This window comes from Antechinus flavipes, chromosome 6 (assembly GCF_016432865.1).
Source record: "Antechinus flavipes isolate AdamAnt ecotype Samford, QLD, Australia chromosome 6, AdamAnt_v2, whole genome shotgun sequence".
NCBI lineage: Eukaryota > Metazoa > Chordata > Mammalia > Dasyuromorphia > Dasyuridae > Antechinus > Antechinus flavipes.
In genome coordinates this window covers 41,091,462-41,106,634 of record NC_067403.1, presented here as the reverse complement: position 1 = coordinate 41,106,634, position 15,173 = coordinate 41,091,462, and the positions used below count along the sequence as shown (strand labels likewise).

Genomic DNA, 15,173 nt, shown 5'->3' with positions numbered 1-15,173 from the left:
TAATCTATAAGAAATCAAACCATTCTCCAATTGATAAATGGTCAAAGGATATGAACAGACAATTCTCAGATGAAGAAATTGAAACTAATTATAGACTTATGAAAATATGCTCCAAATCATTATTAATCAGAGAAATGCAAATTAAGACAACTCTGAGATACCACTACACACCTGTCAGATTGGCTCGAATGACAGGGAAAGATAATGGGAATGTTGGAGGGGATGGGGGCAAACAGGGACACTGATACATTGTTGGTGGAATTGTGAACACATCCAGCCATTCTGGAGAGCAATTTGGAACTATGCTCAAAAAGTTATCAAGCTGTGCATCCCCTTTGATCCAGCAGTGTTTCTCCTGGGCTTATACCCCAAAGAGATACTAAAGAAAGGAAAGGGACCTGTATGTGCCAAAATGTTTGTGGCAGCCCTGTTTGTAGTGGCTAGAAGCTGGAAAATGAAAGGATGTCCATCCATTGGAGAATGGTTGAGTAAATTGTGGTATATGAACGTTATGGAATATTATTGTTCTGTAAGGAACGACCAGCAGGATGAATACAGAGAGGACTGGAGAGACTGACATGAACTGATGCTGAGTGAAATGAGCAGAACCAGGAGATCATTATATACCTCAACAATGATACTGTTTGAGGATGTATTCTGATGGAAGTGGACCTCTTTGATAAAGAGAGCCTTAATTGATCAAAGATGGACAGAAGCAGCTACACCCAGAGAAAGAACACTGGGAATGAATATAAACTGCTTGCATTTATGTTTTTCCTCCCGGAGTATTTATACCTTCTGAATTCAATTCTCCCTGTGCAACAAGAAAACTGTTTGGTTCTGCACACATATATTGTATCTAGGATATACTGCAACCCCTTCAACATGTACAGGACTCTTGCCATCTGGGGAAGGGGTGGAGGGAGGGAGGGGAAAAATCGGAACAGAAATGAATGCAAGGGATAATGCTGTAAAAATTTACCCTGGCATGCGTTCTATCAATAAAAAATTATTAAAAAAAATAATGCTTGTTTCCTTCCTTAATAAATGTTGGTAAATTGAAGTGATTTGAATTGGAAAAATGGCAGAGCTACAAAGGCCAAACTCAAACAGTTCCTGCCCTCAAGAAGGCAGTTTTCTGTAGATAAGACCATCCAACCCCAAAAGCCAGAATGGAAAGCCCGAGTCGGAGGATGAGAAGGTGCTGTCAGAGAGAAATCCAGACCTCTTCCACACCCTAGGAGGCTTCCCAAGCCCAAGCTAACGACTTGTTCTGGAAGCCGGCTTGACTGGCTTGTCTGGTGCCTTCTGGGGCCCTTGAGCCAATTAAGGCTGCAGCCTGCTTGGGAGTTTGTATGGTTTCATTTTATTGCCACGGCCTGTACATCAATTCACAAGAGGTATTGTTCCAGCTTTATCAATCAGGGCAAACATCTTTTGTGGCTCACCCAGGTTTGCCATTAACGATGGAATCAAATCAGATGGGGTTTTCCCATCTCCAATCATGCCGGCTCTAGAGCACCCATTTGCTTTTCTGGGACTCTTGCGTTACCCCTTCATCCATTGGGTTTAGGTTCCCAGCTTCTGATGAAAGGTTAGATTTTCAGAAACAGAAGCTTTACATTTCAGCCATCCAGATTGAATGAGCAAAAATCAGGCAGAAGAGAACTTCAAAAGGGGAATTGGGGGGAGGCGGGGGGCTCTAGCACATGCCTGTGGGGACTCAGGCAGAAGAGAACTCCAAAGGGGAATTGGGGGGGGTGGCTCTAGCACATGCCTGTGGGGACCAATTATTTTCTGGCTCAGCCTTCCCCTAGAGCTGAGAGGAAGCACCGGGATGCGAATCTCTAAGCCAGTCCCTATCATTCTGAATTGCCTCTCCGGTGTGGAATGGATGCTCTGCCCCTCCAGAAAGATCCAAAAGACTTCAGGAGGGCCAGTTCCTAGCTTCCCAGGGACTTCTCTGGTTGCTAACCCAACCCCCCACTACCTCTTTCCTCCAGACTTTCAGACGGTCCCCAGTCTCTGATTGCAAAGGTCCTGCTTACAGTGGTTTCACAATCTCAAAGAAGAACACATCTGCCTCTCTCCCTTATTCTCAAATGCAGATAGCCAGGCTTTACCCATCGGCTATATTGACTAGCTGCAAATAGGGGAAAAAATTTAATTTATCTAATAAGTTTGCCAATAAGTATTTCTTTAGGATTAACGAGCCGGCAAGTCTAATCACCAGATAGCACAGAAGAAATGGGAAATATCAGTAATCATGTGGGAGCGAATGAATGACAGCTTGACACCTTTAGAAACAGAAAAAGAATTTTTATTTTAAACCAGTAACAATCTCAAACAATATAACATCTTTAAGCTTTAGAAACAGAAAAAGAATTTTTTTTTAAAATCAGTAACAATTTCAATATAACATCTCAACTTCAGAAACAGAAAAAGAAAAAATTTTAAAACCAGTAACAATCTCAATAATATAACATTTCAATAATCTTGGCAACATAACGTTGCAACAGTCTTAGCAACAGAACATTCCCCCCCTCCCCCCCTCCCCATTATCGAAGGCCTTCAGGGCAAGATTCAATTCTTCCTACTAGTAGTACCAGGGTAGGCTCAGTTTTGGAAATGTATCTCAACGCATGACAGACAATAGAGCAGGTCTTTCCAGACCGGCTAAGTCTTATCATCATCTAGGAGATGGTTCTGGCTCAGATGCCAATGTCTGGATGAAGTCGATCCGTTGCCAATAACAGCTCCGGAATGTTGAGTGGGTTCAGGAGTCCCAAGGATGGCACAATAACCTAAGAACAGGAGGGGGTGGGGAAACACCACATATAATTAGGGAGGGAAAATCCGATCCTGCCTTAGCCATGGTGAAAGAAACAAAAGGGCATGGGGTATTACTTTTTCATGGACTTGGGGGGGTGGTTTTGGGGGCAGACAGACCCCATTTCCAAGTTTCAAGAATGGAACGTAAGCCAATTTTAGATTTTCTGAGGTTCATGGCTTGGGGTAGCATGATGGCTACCTTGTGCTCCATCTCAGAGTGTGTGCCCATCACTCCCCATCCCTCAGAACTCGGACACTTAAGTTTCTGTTCTCCACTACTGTAGATAGCAACTCTACTGCTGAGAATTTGGACACAACGTGATTTTGCTTTCAGTTAGAATTGCTCCCTCCTAATACCACTCTCTGGCTTCAAAGATGAATAGCTGCTCCCTTTTGCACAGTCTTTCAGATCATTTTCAAGCATGGGGTCCTGATGCTCCGGCCCTTCCACGCCCTAACTCAAACCTTCCTCTGGTTTGGGTTCTCCATCCCTGGAGCAAAAAGGGCTTTCCAGAGCCAAGGAAGCATTGGGTCAATGGTAATCTTTGTTTTGGGCTTGTCTACCCTAGAAAGGAGAAAGTCCTGTACACTGGGAAGGGCTGGCTTTGGAGCTGGAGGCTATGGATTCAAATCCCAGATCTGCTGCATTGGGTGTGTAAAACGGAGTTGGATTGCTCTAAATCTAGGGTCAGAGGGCAATAGTAGCCAGTATCTTTGTCAAGAAAACCCTAAATGGAGTCACAGCTAAACAACAAAAGTGCCATATAAATGTCAATTATTATGAGACCCTGAGGCTTTCTACAGCTTAGGGGTAAGAGGGACAGAGCATGAAACTTGAGTCATAAAGTCCTCAATTCAAATCCAAATGCAAATATCTAGTAGCTATGAGTCAAGACATTATCCTGAATGTTGTTAGTCCTCTTCAGAAATAAAGGATGAACCACAACTGAGAGAGAACAAGGCTGCCTACCTTAGTTTCCTCATCGGTAAAATGGAGACCAAAGTACCCACCTTTTTTGCTGTATCAGATGAAATATTTCTAAAGTTCTCTGCAAACTTTAAACTATTAAATAAATGCTATTGATTTTTATTACTTTATTATTATTATTTGGAGCTGTGATGTACAAAAAGAAAATGTCAATAAAACTTTTAAAAAAAAGTGAAAGAATTCTCCTAATTTGGGTCAGAGAAGAAAGAAAACCTAACTAGAAGTGGAATCCAAAGATAACTGGCAATATCTACTCATTGTAGTTTAAATCTAGGCCTTACCCTTAAAAAAATTGGTCTTTCAAAGCGAAAATAGATTATGAAAGTAACTGATTATTTAGAGAACATAAAACTTGGGTTTTATGTAAGATAGATTCCAGAGGAAAGTATGGTCTCTACAATAGTTGGTTATCTTCCTTCCTTTCGAAAGAGAAAATGCCTTTTTAAAATCAATATGGTGTCATCCTTGCTATTTTTGAGACAGGAAAAAAAAATCCTAAATACGAGAAAAAAAAGGACAAGTTCTTCTATGAATAATATAAAGTCCCAGGCTCAAGGATTACACTTCTCAATTTATAGTTTAAATAAGCTCTCTATCAACAAGACCTGCGCAGTCTGTGGTACAGTATGAGATTCTGTGGAGAGACCAGATTCCAGCCAGTTTTTAACCTCCAGAATCTAAAATCCAGAACATAATATTAATTCTAAGAACTCTGTCCATAACAGGTTGGTGAATTTGAGCCACACTGGTAGCTTTGGAGGTGGTGGTGCTTAGGGAGGGAAGAAGAAATAAAAGTTAGATGGTGGGTCAACATAATGACAATGAGCAAAAGTTCACATTCCCATCAATCTGCGCAAGGTATTTTTGCCTACAGCTGACAACACACACACACACACACACACATATATAATATATTCTATATATCTATCTTATGTCTATCTAGAATATGCAGATATGCTCTCTCTCTCTCTCTCTCTCTCTCTCTCTCTCTCTCTCTCTCTCTCTCTGTATATATATAAATTCAGCCACAACGGCCAAGTTCACCCAAATAGTCAAAGCACATCAGCTGTAGGCTTTGAAAATGCTGGCCTTAAAATATATATGAAGGTATCTTTGTGGGAAGGGAAAGGGAAATTGAACATTTAGTCGAAGCTTTATGAGCACCATGTCGTTTAGGCGCAGAAGTAGAATCGGGATTGAGTAATTCTAACTCTTGGAACCTTCCCATTCCGTGGAATCGAGACCTTCTGTTACAGAACCATAACACAAGAAGGCTCTTTGGGCTGTCCAAGCCAAGCTGGGCCTGGGTCTCTCCCCTGTGAGGCTGAGAATTCCCCCTTTTCTCACTTCTTGTCAGAGAAGCAGCCCTTCCTCCTTATCCAACTACTACATTTTCTAAATAAGGAAAACAGAAGTGGTGAAATGATGACTTAGATTCAGGTCTTTGACCTCTCAGTGCAATATTCTTTTCATTCACTGGACCTGCAGGCTTTCTCTCGTCATATGCATAGGAACCCTCCCATCCTCCTCCCCCCTCTCCCCCAATATCCCACTACTCTCAAGGAAACTGATGGCCAGGTGTCCTTGAATTCTACCCAAGGAAATTGTTTCTGAAAATCTGCTGTTGAGTGATAAAGATATGACTTTCTCTTTTCCCTTTCTTCCCTCTTTTTCCTTCCCTTTTTGTTCTCTATCATCTTTTCTGTAAAGAGAAGACAGGTCACTGATAATGCTCTAGACCTCCCATGAAGGAGACACGGTTTAGTGGGAAGAACAATGGTATGGTCTCAGATGATCTGGATTTGGATCCCATCTTTACTACTCACTTGCTAAAAACCTCAGTTTCCTCATCTACAAATTTGGGAGAATAGTGATTATATGACCTCCCCTTCATAGGGGGTATTATGAGGAAAGCATTGGATGGACCTTAGAGCACCAGAGAGACAAGTTATTAACCATTTATTTTTGTGGGCTCCTTAATTCCTAGTACAATGCCATACCTATCTGAAACATTTAGAAATGTTTTTGAAAAAGTGAGGGCAGACCCAAAGTCTGAGCCGAGATTCAACCCACACCAGTATACTAATCTATGGCTTGATCCAGAGATTCTTAACTTTTTTTGCATCATGAATCAACTGGGGAAGAACTATAGGAGGAAACCTTTCCCTATGTTTTTTTTTTATTCTTATTTTCTTTTAAATTCATAATTGGAGGAAATGCTAAATTGTAACCAGAAGTTAGTGAAAATAAAAGCATATATGCCCCCCCCCATCCACATTCATGGACCTGCCCCCTTGAAATCTATCCAGAGACCTACAAAGAAGCCAGTGGCAAGGGGCCGGCTGGCAGCAAACTGCCTTCAGCTGTGTCACCCTTCCCAATGACCAAAATCAGTGGGATGTGTAGGGGGACCATAGGAGCCCAGAGCCAGGGAAGCTTGGGTGCTGGAGGGAGAAGGATGTTCCCTGCTCAGCCTTCCCTTTCCTACTCATGTGTCAACACTTCTGGAATAAATGAGCAAGGCACGGCGCTCAACTCCTGGATCAGAGCATTGTATCCCACTCAAGGAAGGAAGAGAAAGTGAAAAAAGGGGGACACATCTGACTCAAGGGGTTCATGCTCTCAGACATGAAAACAAGGGCCTCTGAGACAAACACTTGAGTTCCTCTGCAGCCTCAGGGCAGCCATAATTTGTATGTCAACAAGCTTGGGTGATTGCAGACAACTATATCCTGGAGTTTTATATGCTGTTCGTACAAGGGGGAGAGGCGCCCAGTGCCAGAGTGCGTCCTGGCCAGAGGGGGGGCAGAAAAGCCCTATGGGAGGGGGGCACGAGGGGCCCAAGCCCTCACGGCCTTCTCTCCCAGCAGCTCCCAAAGCAGAGGCAAAGACAACTATCTCGGAGGCCTTTGTGCTCACATCCCCCACTGTCCTCCCACTCACGCCCGGCCCACCGGCAGGATTGTGCCCTTTGTTTTCCCCTTTTCCAAGCTATGGCTTGTGACGGCAGATGCCAGAGCCTTCCCATGTCTGCCCCCCAGCAGAAAATACGGGGGGAGGGGGATGCAGGCCACGGGCTCTGCCTTCAGGGCCTCTGGGATTTCTTAGCTGGGAGAAGCTGAGAAAGGTGGGGCAAGGCTTCCCCCTCCCTTTGGGAATCTCTCATGTGAAAATGGGCACCTGTGTGCCCTCTCACACACACACAAACTCATACACACAGACACACATGCACACTCACACAATCACTTTTCCTCACAGTCACATACACAATTACACACATATTCACACTCTTCTCTCCATCTTTCTCTCTCTCTCCATTCTCTATCTCTCTCTCTCTCAAGCACACACACACACACACACACACACACACACACACAATGAATATTCAGAAAGAAAGCTAGAAGGCTTTGGACACAGAGTGATGAATAACATCCTCCCCTAAAATTGATGATATCTCAACAGATAGGGAAAAAAAAGCAAGTTGCCAATATAGTCATTTCTAACTTAAATCATAAACTTTTTTGCAATTATGTAAAATATTTCCATACTAGTTATTTTGTACAAGAAGACTTGAATGAAAGAAAAAAGACAGAAAGACAGGAAGAAAGAGAGAAAGAGAGAGAAAGAGAAATAGAGAGAAGAAAGAAAGAAAGAAGGAAAGAAAGAAAGAAGAAAGAAAGAAAGAAAGAAAGGAAGGAAGGAAGGAAGGAAGGAAGGGAAGAAAGGAGGGAGGAAGGAAGGAAGGAAGAGAGGAAGGAAGAGAGGAAGAAAGAAAGGGAGAGAGAAAGGAAGGAAGGAAGGGAAGAAAGGAGGGAGGAAGGAAGGAAGGAAGAGAGGAAGAAAGAGGGAGAAAGGAAGAAAAAGAAAAAAGAGGAAGAAAGAAAGAAAGAAGGAAAGAAAGAAAGGAAGGAAGGAAGAGAGGAAGAAAGAAAGAAGGAAAGAAAGAAAGGAAGGAAGGAAGGAAGGAAGAGAGGAAGAAAGAAAGAAGAAAGAAAGAAAACAAAAACAGCATACTTTGGTCTATACTCATTGGTCTATATTCAGTATCAGTTCTTTCTCAGAGGGCAGATTATATGGTTCATCATGAGTCCTTTGGGATTGTCTTGGATCATTGTATTGCTGAGAATCATTATGTCATTCACAGTTCTTAACTGAATAATATTGCCGTTAACTGTGTACAACATGCTCCTTGTTCTATTCACTCCACTTGGAATCAGTTCATATAAGTCTTTTCTAGGTTTTTCCGAAATCATCCTGCTTGCCATTTCTTATAGCACAATAATATTTCATTACGATCACATACCACAGCTTTGATTTCCAATTCTTAGCCATTACAAAAAGAGCTGCTATAAATATTTTTGAACAAATAGGTCCTTTCCCCCTTTTTTGGATGTCTTTGGGACATAGATTTAGCAGTGGTATTGCTGGATCAAAAGGTATGCCCAGGAGAGTTGAATCAATTCACAAGTCCACTAACAATAAGTTACTGTCCCAGTTTCCCACAGGCCTTGCAATATCCAACATTTTTCTTTTTGTCATAGTAACCTCTCTGATTAAGTATGAAGTAGTACCTCAGAGCTGTTTTAATTTATATTTCTCTGATTAATAGAGATTGAGAGCATTTTTCTTTTCATATGACTAGAGAGAGCTTTGATTTCTTTGTCTAAAAATTGCCTGCTCATATCCTTTGGCCATTTATCAATTGGGGAATGACTTGTATTTTTATAAATTTGCTTCATTTCTCTATCTATTTGAAAAATGTAGGCTTTATCTCACAGATACCTATTACAAAAATTTCCCCCAGGTTTCTGCTTTCTTTATAATTTTGTTTGCCTTGGTTTTGTTTGCTCAAAAACTTTCTAATTTTGCATATTCAAAATTATCTACTTAACCATTTTGTAATGCTCCCCTGTATTTTCTTTGGTCCTAAATTCTTCCCCTATCCATAAATCTGATAAACTATTTCTTAATTTGCTTATAGTTATCACCCTTTATGTGTAAATCATGCATTTATTTTGATCTACACTTCATCTTGTTTAGATTGATTTCAATTTAGCAACTTTATGTTTTAAACATAGAAAAAATTTATGGAGTTGAGAAGCAGATCAAACAAGGAGCTTTTTCTATCTTAATCCTCAAGCAGTGTTGCTTAATATTTGAACATCGCTGCTACCTTCACTCCTGCCCAATAGTAATTAGAGAAATTCTGGATTTCATCAGCAAGTTTTCTGTTGAGCAGAAAAAAGTATAGTGGTTGTTCAGGAAGTGATGGTGTGGGAGCCTGGTCAGACCTGAACAGAATCATACCTCAAACTTCTTACTGAACAGTCTATTTTTTATATTTAGCATTTAATGAATGTTTGTTGAATGAATGAAATAAAAAAAGGAAATAGTATATGGCCTTAGTTTACACCAAAACATGGTTTATAACTAACCAAGTCTAGGGAATGAAGGAGAGAGGGAACAACATTTATATAGTGCCTATTATATAAAGTGCTAAGTACTTTACAGCAATCCTGCCAGGTAGATATTATCATTCCCATTTTACATTTGAGGAAACTTAGGCAAACAGAGATTAAGTGACTTGCCCAAAGTCATACAGCTGGTGTTTGATATCAGTTGCTGATTCAAGTGAGGTCCAACAGTGTTATCCACTGTACTACCCAGCTGCCAATAATTTTAGAAAAAGTCTTCATCTATATGTAATTCAATTCAACAAGCATTTATTAAATCTCTACTATTTGAAAGTCATTTTTTTCCCTGGGAACCAGGCATAGGATGATGAAAAAGAATAGTTTCTGAACTCAAAGAATCTGGTTTTTTTTTTTTTTTGTTTGTTTGTTTGTTTGTTTTTAAAGATAGGGTCTCTCTTTCCCAGACTATTTGTACTTCTAGGACATATAGGGATACTACTCAGCAGCCTGGCCCTACCTTGATCCCTATATTAAGACTGAAGTTAGAGTGGACAGCAGATCCACTCTGGTGTGGGACAGCTTAGCCCACTCAGGCTCAAGCGGAACAGATACGTCAGGCATGTACTACTGCAGAACCCAGTGACTTTCATTCTAGTGGGGAACAGGCACATTGAGTTAAGAAGATGAATAAATCCAAGACATGTGAAGGAGAGAAGCACCCCATCACTTGGGGAATCAGAAAATCCTTCCCTGAAGGAAGTAAGGATCCTAAAGTGAATAGAGCTAAGAAGTAGAGAGGAGGAGGGAGAGCATTCTTGTTAGGGAGCAGAGTCTGGGTAAAACCATGGGAGATTAATGCTCAAGAACAGCAAGTAGCTTAATTTTACTGGAATAAAGAATGCCTCAAGGGGAGGGATGTGAAGTAAATCTAAAAAGATAGGCAGCCATCAGGCAGTGAAAGGCTGAATAATTTACAATTGATCCTGGAGGCACTGGGGAGCCACTGAAAAATCTGGAGAGGAATAGCATATATTTTTAGAGAACATGTAAATTAATAACACTTGACTCCTACCTTAGAAAACCCAGTTGACCCTGGAATGATAGGTTCGATATATGACTTCAGTGCTAAGGCGTGAGGATCGGCCACTATCTCAATTCTTCTCCTCGAATTTTCATCGACATGAGCGTCTCCATTTTGTTTTAACAAAACACCCAAAGCTTGTGCTAATGATGTACCCTCATTTCAGTTCTCTGCATGACACATTCCGTCACCTGCAAGAGGGAACTGCAGGTAGATTATCTCCATGTAGTTGCTTTACCTTCATGAACATGCTAAATCCCGTTTTAAGTAGGTCGCTGAGGCCCGAAGACACGTGTTCAATATCGCCAGAATCTGGTGGCTCTGGGTTCACTATCTCCTCCATAATCTGCTTCAGCAATGGCTTATAGGTTGCCTGAAAAGGTAAAATGTTACCGCATTAGTGAAAGATATGTGTCCAATTGATCTACTGGAATAACCATCCAAAAACTGCAATTTGGGGGGAGGGGGAAGAGAGGAGAAAAGAGAATCTACACTTTTCCAAGCCAGATAGAAAGCAACATTTTAGCTTACGAAATTAGAGAATAAAATATAATAATTTAATACTGACTTGAAGACAATCTCAATCTTTGAGAGCAGCTCTTGGTATGATGCTCATTACTGCCAGAAAGGATCTATTTATCCAGTCTATTTATTTACATGTCCTCGCTATCTCTATATTTTAATCCTTCTATTCATTCTCTTTTCTACCTATAAATTTCTTTTTTACCTATAAATTTCTTTACTACCTATAAATCTCTTTTCTACCTATCTTTTCTACCTATAAATCTTCTTTCTGCCTATAAATCTCTTTTCTACCTATAAATCTATCTATTTACTTATCCATCCATTGATTATTATCTATTTATCTATGCATCAGTATATCTATATTCATCAATCTATCTGTTTAGACTATCTATTCATCCCATCAGTTGCCTATCTATCTAATCTATTAGTCTGTATTGTCCACTCATCCATCTCCATTCGTCTGTTCACCCACCCACCCACCCATTCCTCTCTCTCCCTTGGCTGTCAGGATACAACTGGGTTGCTGTGGACAGAACATCGCCTTTATAGTCAGAAAACCTTGGTGTTCTTGAGCATGTCACAATGAGCTAGGTCTCCATGGAGAAGGTAAACAAGGCAACTGCTCATCAGATGAGGTTAGTGCTCAGCTTATATGCAGAGGTTTCCTTTTTTTAAAAAAAAATTTTAATTAAAGCTTTTTATTTACAAAACAAATTCCTTCCTTCTCCACAGATCTGAGAGGTAAACTATCCTGTTCTTCTAATTTGCTTATGATGTCACTCTTTCTGAATATGCCTTTTTTCTTTGTGACAAAGCACAGCTAGATGATAAAACAGCACAAATAGACTTTTTTTTTTTTTTTTGGTTGAAGCAATTGGGTTTAAGTGACTTGCCCAGAGTCACACAGCTAGGACGTGTTAAGTGTCTGACACTAGATTTGAACTCAGTTCCTTTCAGGGTTGGGGCTCTATCCACTGCACCACCTAGCTGCCCTTACACAACTAGACTTTTGACACAGAATTCATCACTTCTTAGTGTGCTCCCACTCTCTCTCTCCCCCGCTGAAACTTTTAAATATTAGACGTGGCAAATAAAACATCCTCAAGGATTAAAAGAATAAATTATTTGGGGGTTAGGTCCCTGAAATCAGCTCTGAGGAAATGACCTGGAATATGGGTAATTCAATAAGCAGAGATGGGAGTGGGAGTAGGTGGGGAGAGGAGTGCAACCAGATGAGATCCATGCTTTGGTCCCATCAGAGCTGACTTTTCTTCTGCTCACACCACATTGTCATCTCACGAATCCCTTATAGTTCAGAAGACAACATGTTGGCAGCTGATACAAAATAGATTCCTGTTTGAGTCTACTTTGTGAATTTCAAACTTTCCCTCATTCATTGCATTGATCCTTTATTCACTTAACCTTGTGGAAAGAAATGGATTAGCGCTTCACTTGCATGTTACTCTCACTTTGCCTGCCAGAGATCCTGCTACCAAAGTTAAAGTTTCAATTTCTAGTAAAGATACACAGAAGTAGGGAAGGTAATTTAAAATGTGCTCACAATCAGAATGAATTGAAGGGGAGGGGGCCGAGAGCTGCTAAGGTTAGAGGGAGGTATGGCCCTAATCCAGGTTGTGGAGAAACCCTGGCAGGTATTTATCCTACCACACTCTGTTCTTTCCTCCAAAAAGAAAAAAGGTGATAGGGACATTCTATCCTTTTTTTCCTTTGCTTACACCCTTTTTTAAAAATTTTTTTTATTTTATTTAATAATTACTTTATATTGACAGAACCCATGCCAGGGTAATTTTTTTTAACACATTATCCCTTGCACTCGCTTCTGTTCCGATTTTTCCCCTCCGTCCCTCCACCCCCTCCCCTAGATGGCAAGCAGTCCTATATATGTTAGATATGTTGCAGTATATCCTAGATACAATATATGTTTGCAGAACTGAACAATTCTCTTGTTGCACAGGGAGAGGGACATTCTATCCTTAAGAAAGTGCTTTGTACAATGCCTGGTAATCAACATCTCCATCATCCCCTCCACCATATCCCCATCCCCATCCCCACCATCCCCACCACTATCACTATCATCATCATTATGACCACCACCATCACCATCATCCCCACCATCATCACCCCCATCATCACCCCCAACATCATCATCATTATGACCACCCCCATCACCCCCATCATCACCCTCAACATCATCATCATTATGACCACCCCCAACATCATCATCATTATGACCACCCCCATCACCCCCATCATCACCCTCAACATCATCATCATTATGACCACCCCCAACATCATCATCATTATGACCACCACCTGAGAGAGGGGGAAAGTTAAGTGCGTAGAGCCAGGGGTTCTCAACCTGGGATATATAAAGTTGATTTTCAAAACTATTTTTAATAATGTTGAAAACTATCGTTCCCTGTATTTGGAAAAAATGAAATACTATTGAGAAAAAATAAAAACTATTCAAAAAAAACAACCTATTTCAGTAGGACTGATTCCCTTGTGATCCTATTTCTTTTATTTTAAGCATTTAAAAACTTCTATTCCTAGAAGAGGCAGTCACCAGACTGTCAAAAAAGTCCATGATACAAAAAAGTTAAGAAAGAAAGGATGTTAAAAAGAAGTCAGGACTAGACTTTAGATGCTGTCTACTATTGTGTGCTGTAGTTGCCTGTATTTGAAAAAAAAAAAAGTTGATAATAACAGCTGACATACAGTAAGTAGATAAAAAAAGTGGATATATTACTTCGTTTGCTTTCCACAAAAACCCCATGAGAAAGGGCTGAGGATATCATACCCACTTTACAGATAAGAAAACAGGCTGAGAATGAGTAAATGACAGGATCACCTAAACTCTGGGCCTGGGAGGGAATTTGAACTCACATTTTCCTGGCCCCAAGACTGGTCCTTTAGCTGCTGCTCTACCACTTAGCTTCCCCAAGGGACCTCTCCTCCCCTTTTTGTACCCTTCTATACAGCAGGGTCCTGATTATAAATAAATTATTTATTTTATTATAATTTAAATTATCATTTCAAATAGAATTGGAATACATATAGGAATACTTCTGGGGACTCATTATTTGTACTCATCAGGACCTAACAGTGGAAATGAGATTCTTGACACTCAAATCAGAGGTAACTGATGGTGCCATCCATGGAATATTGTGTCTGGGGGCAGGAAAACTGGTTGAAATTCAGTCTCAGACACTTACTAGCTGTGTGACTTCAGGAAAGCCATTGACCATAGTCTGCCTCAGTTTCCCCAACTATAAAATGATGATAATACCACCCATCTTTCAGGGTTATTGTGAACATCAAATTAGATAATATATTAAGAGTAAGGTGCTCACAACACTTTATTTGTTGTATTACAACACCTGGCACATAGGAGGTAGATATGTAAATGCCTTTTCTCTTTTGATTCCCTTTCCCCTTCAGGGTAAATGGCCTAAACTCTCTTAGTACGGCTGATATTATGAAGAAGGATAGAGACGATAAGGTAGGGTTCTTGAGCCTGCCAGTCACGGAAAGGAGCCCCAACCCTGGGAGCGATGGTGTACACGTAGAATTCCCGGCAGATCTTACACCAGGTTGTGGTGGCAAGGGCAGGCAGGAGACGCCTGGCAAACTGTCATGGTATTTCCCAAAAACATATTAAATGGAAACCTCTAAGAGAAACTGTGACTTCTGTGTGTCACATAAACTAAATGTCTATGTGAAGTTAGCCAAGGTCCTCCTCATTGCTGGCCACAAATGCTCCAAGACCTCATTCGGGTCCCCCTGCCAAAATTTACAATAAACACACTAAATCTTGCTTGGTTCTTGTCATTCTGCTGTCTAACTGTCACCATATATCCTAGTACTTTTTTTTTTAATAACTTTTTATTGATAGAGCGCATGCCAGGGTAATTTTTTACAGCATTATCCCTTGCATTCACTTCTGTTACGATATTTCCCCTCCCTCCCTCCATCCGTTCCCCTAGATGGCAAGAGTCCTTTACATGTTGAATGGGTTGCAGTATATCCTAGATGCAATATATGTGTGCAGAACCGAACAGTTTTCTTGTTGCACAGGGAGAATTGAATTCAGAAGGTATAAATAACCCGAGAAGAAAAACAAAAATGCAAGCAGTTTATATTCATTTCCCAGTGTTCTTTCTCTGGGTGTAGCTGCTTCTGTCCATCTTTGATCAATTAAGGCTTTCTTTATCAAAGAGGTTCACTTCCATATCAATAACCAACCAAACAAAAACCATATGATCATCTCAATAGATGCAGAAAAAGCATTTGATAAAATCCAACAGCCATT

At 40.6% G+C, this 15,173-nt stretch overlaps 2 long non-coding RNA genes across 2 annotated transcripts; one reads left to right on the top strand and one right to left on the bottom strand.

Moving 5' to 3' along the window:
- Positions 1–2,298: 2,298 nt before the first annotated feature.
- Positions 2,299–11,315, bottom strand: LOC127539978 (uncharacterized). Its single transcript, XR_007948073.1, has 3 exons — positions 10,884–11,315; positions 10,554–10,688; positions 2,299–2,804 (listed from the first exon to the last, which is right to left on the bottom strand). It is a non-coding gene; the product is annotated as an uncharacterized LOC127539978 (long non-coding RNA).
- Positions 11,316–11,379: 64 nt separating this feature from the next.
- LOC127539977 (uncharacterized) lies at positions 11,380–14,678 on the top strand. The gene is made up of 2 exons (XR_007948072.1): positions 11,380–11,475; positions 14,303–14,678. It is a non-coding gene; the product is annotated as an uncharacterized LOC127539977 (long non-coding RNA).
- The last annotated feature ends 495 nt before the right edge of the window (positions 14,679–15,173 follow it).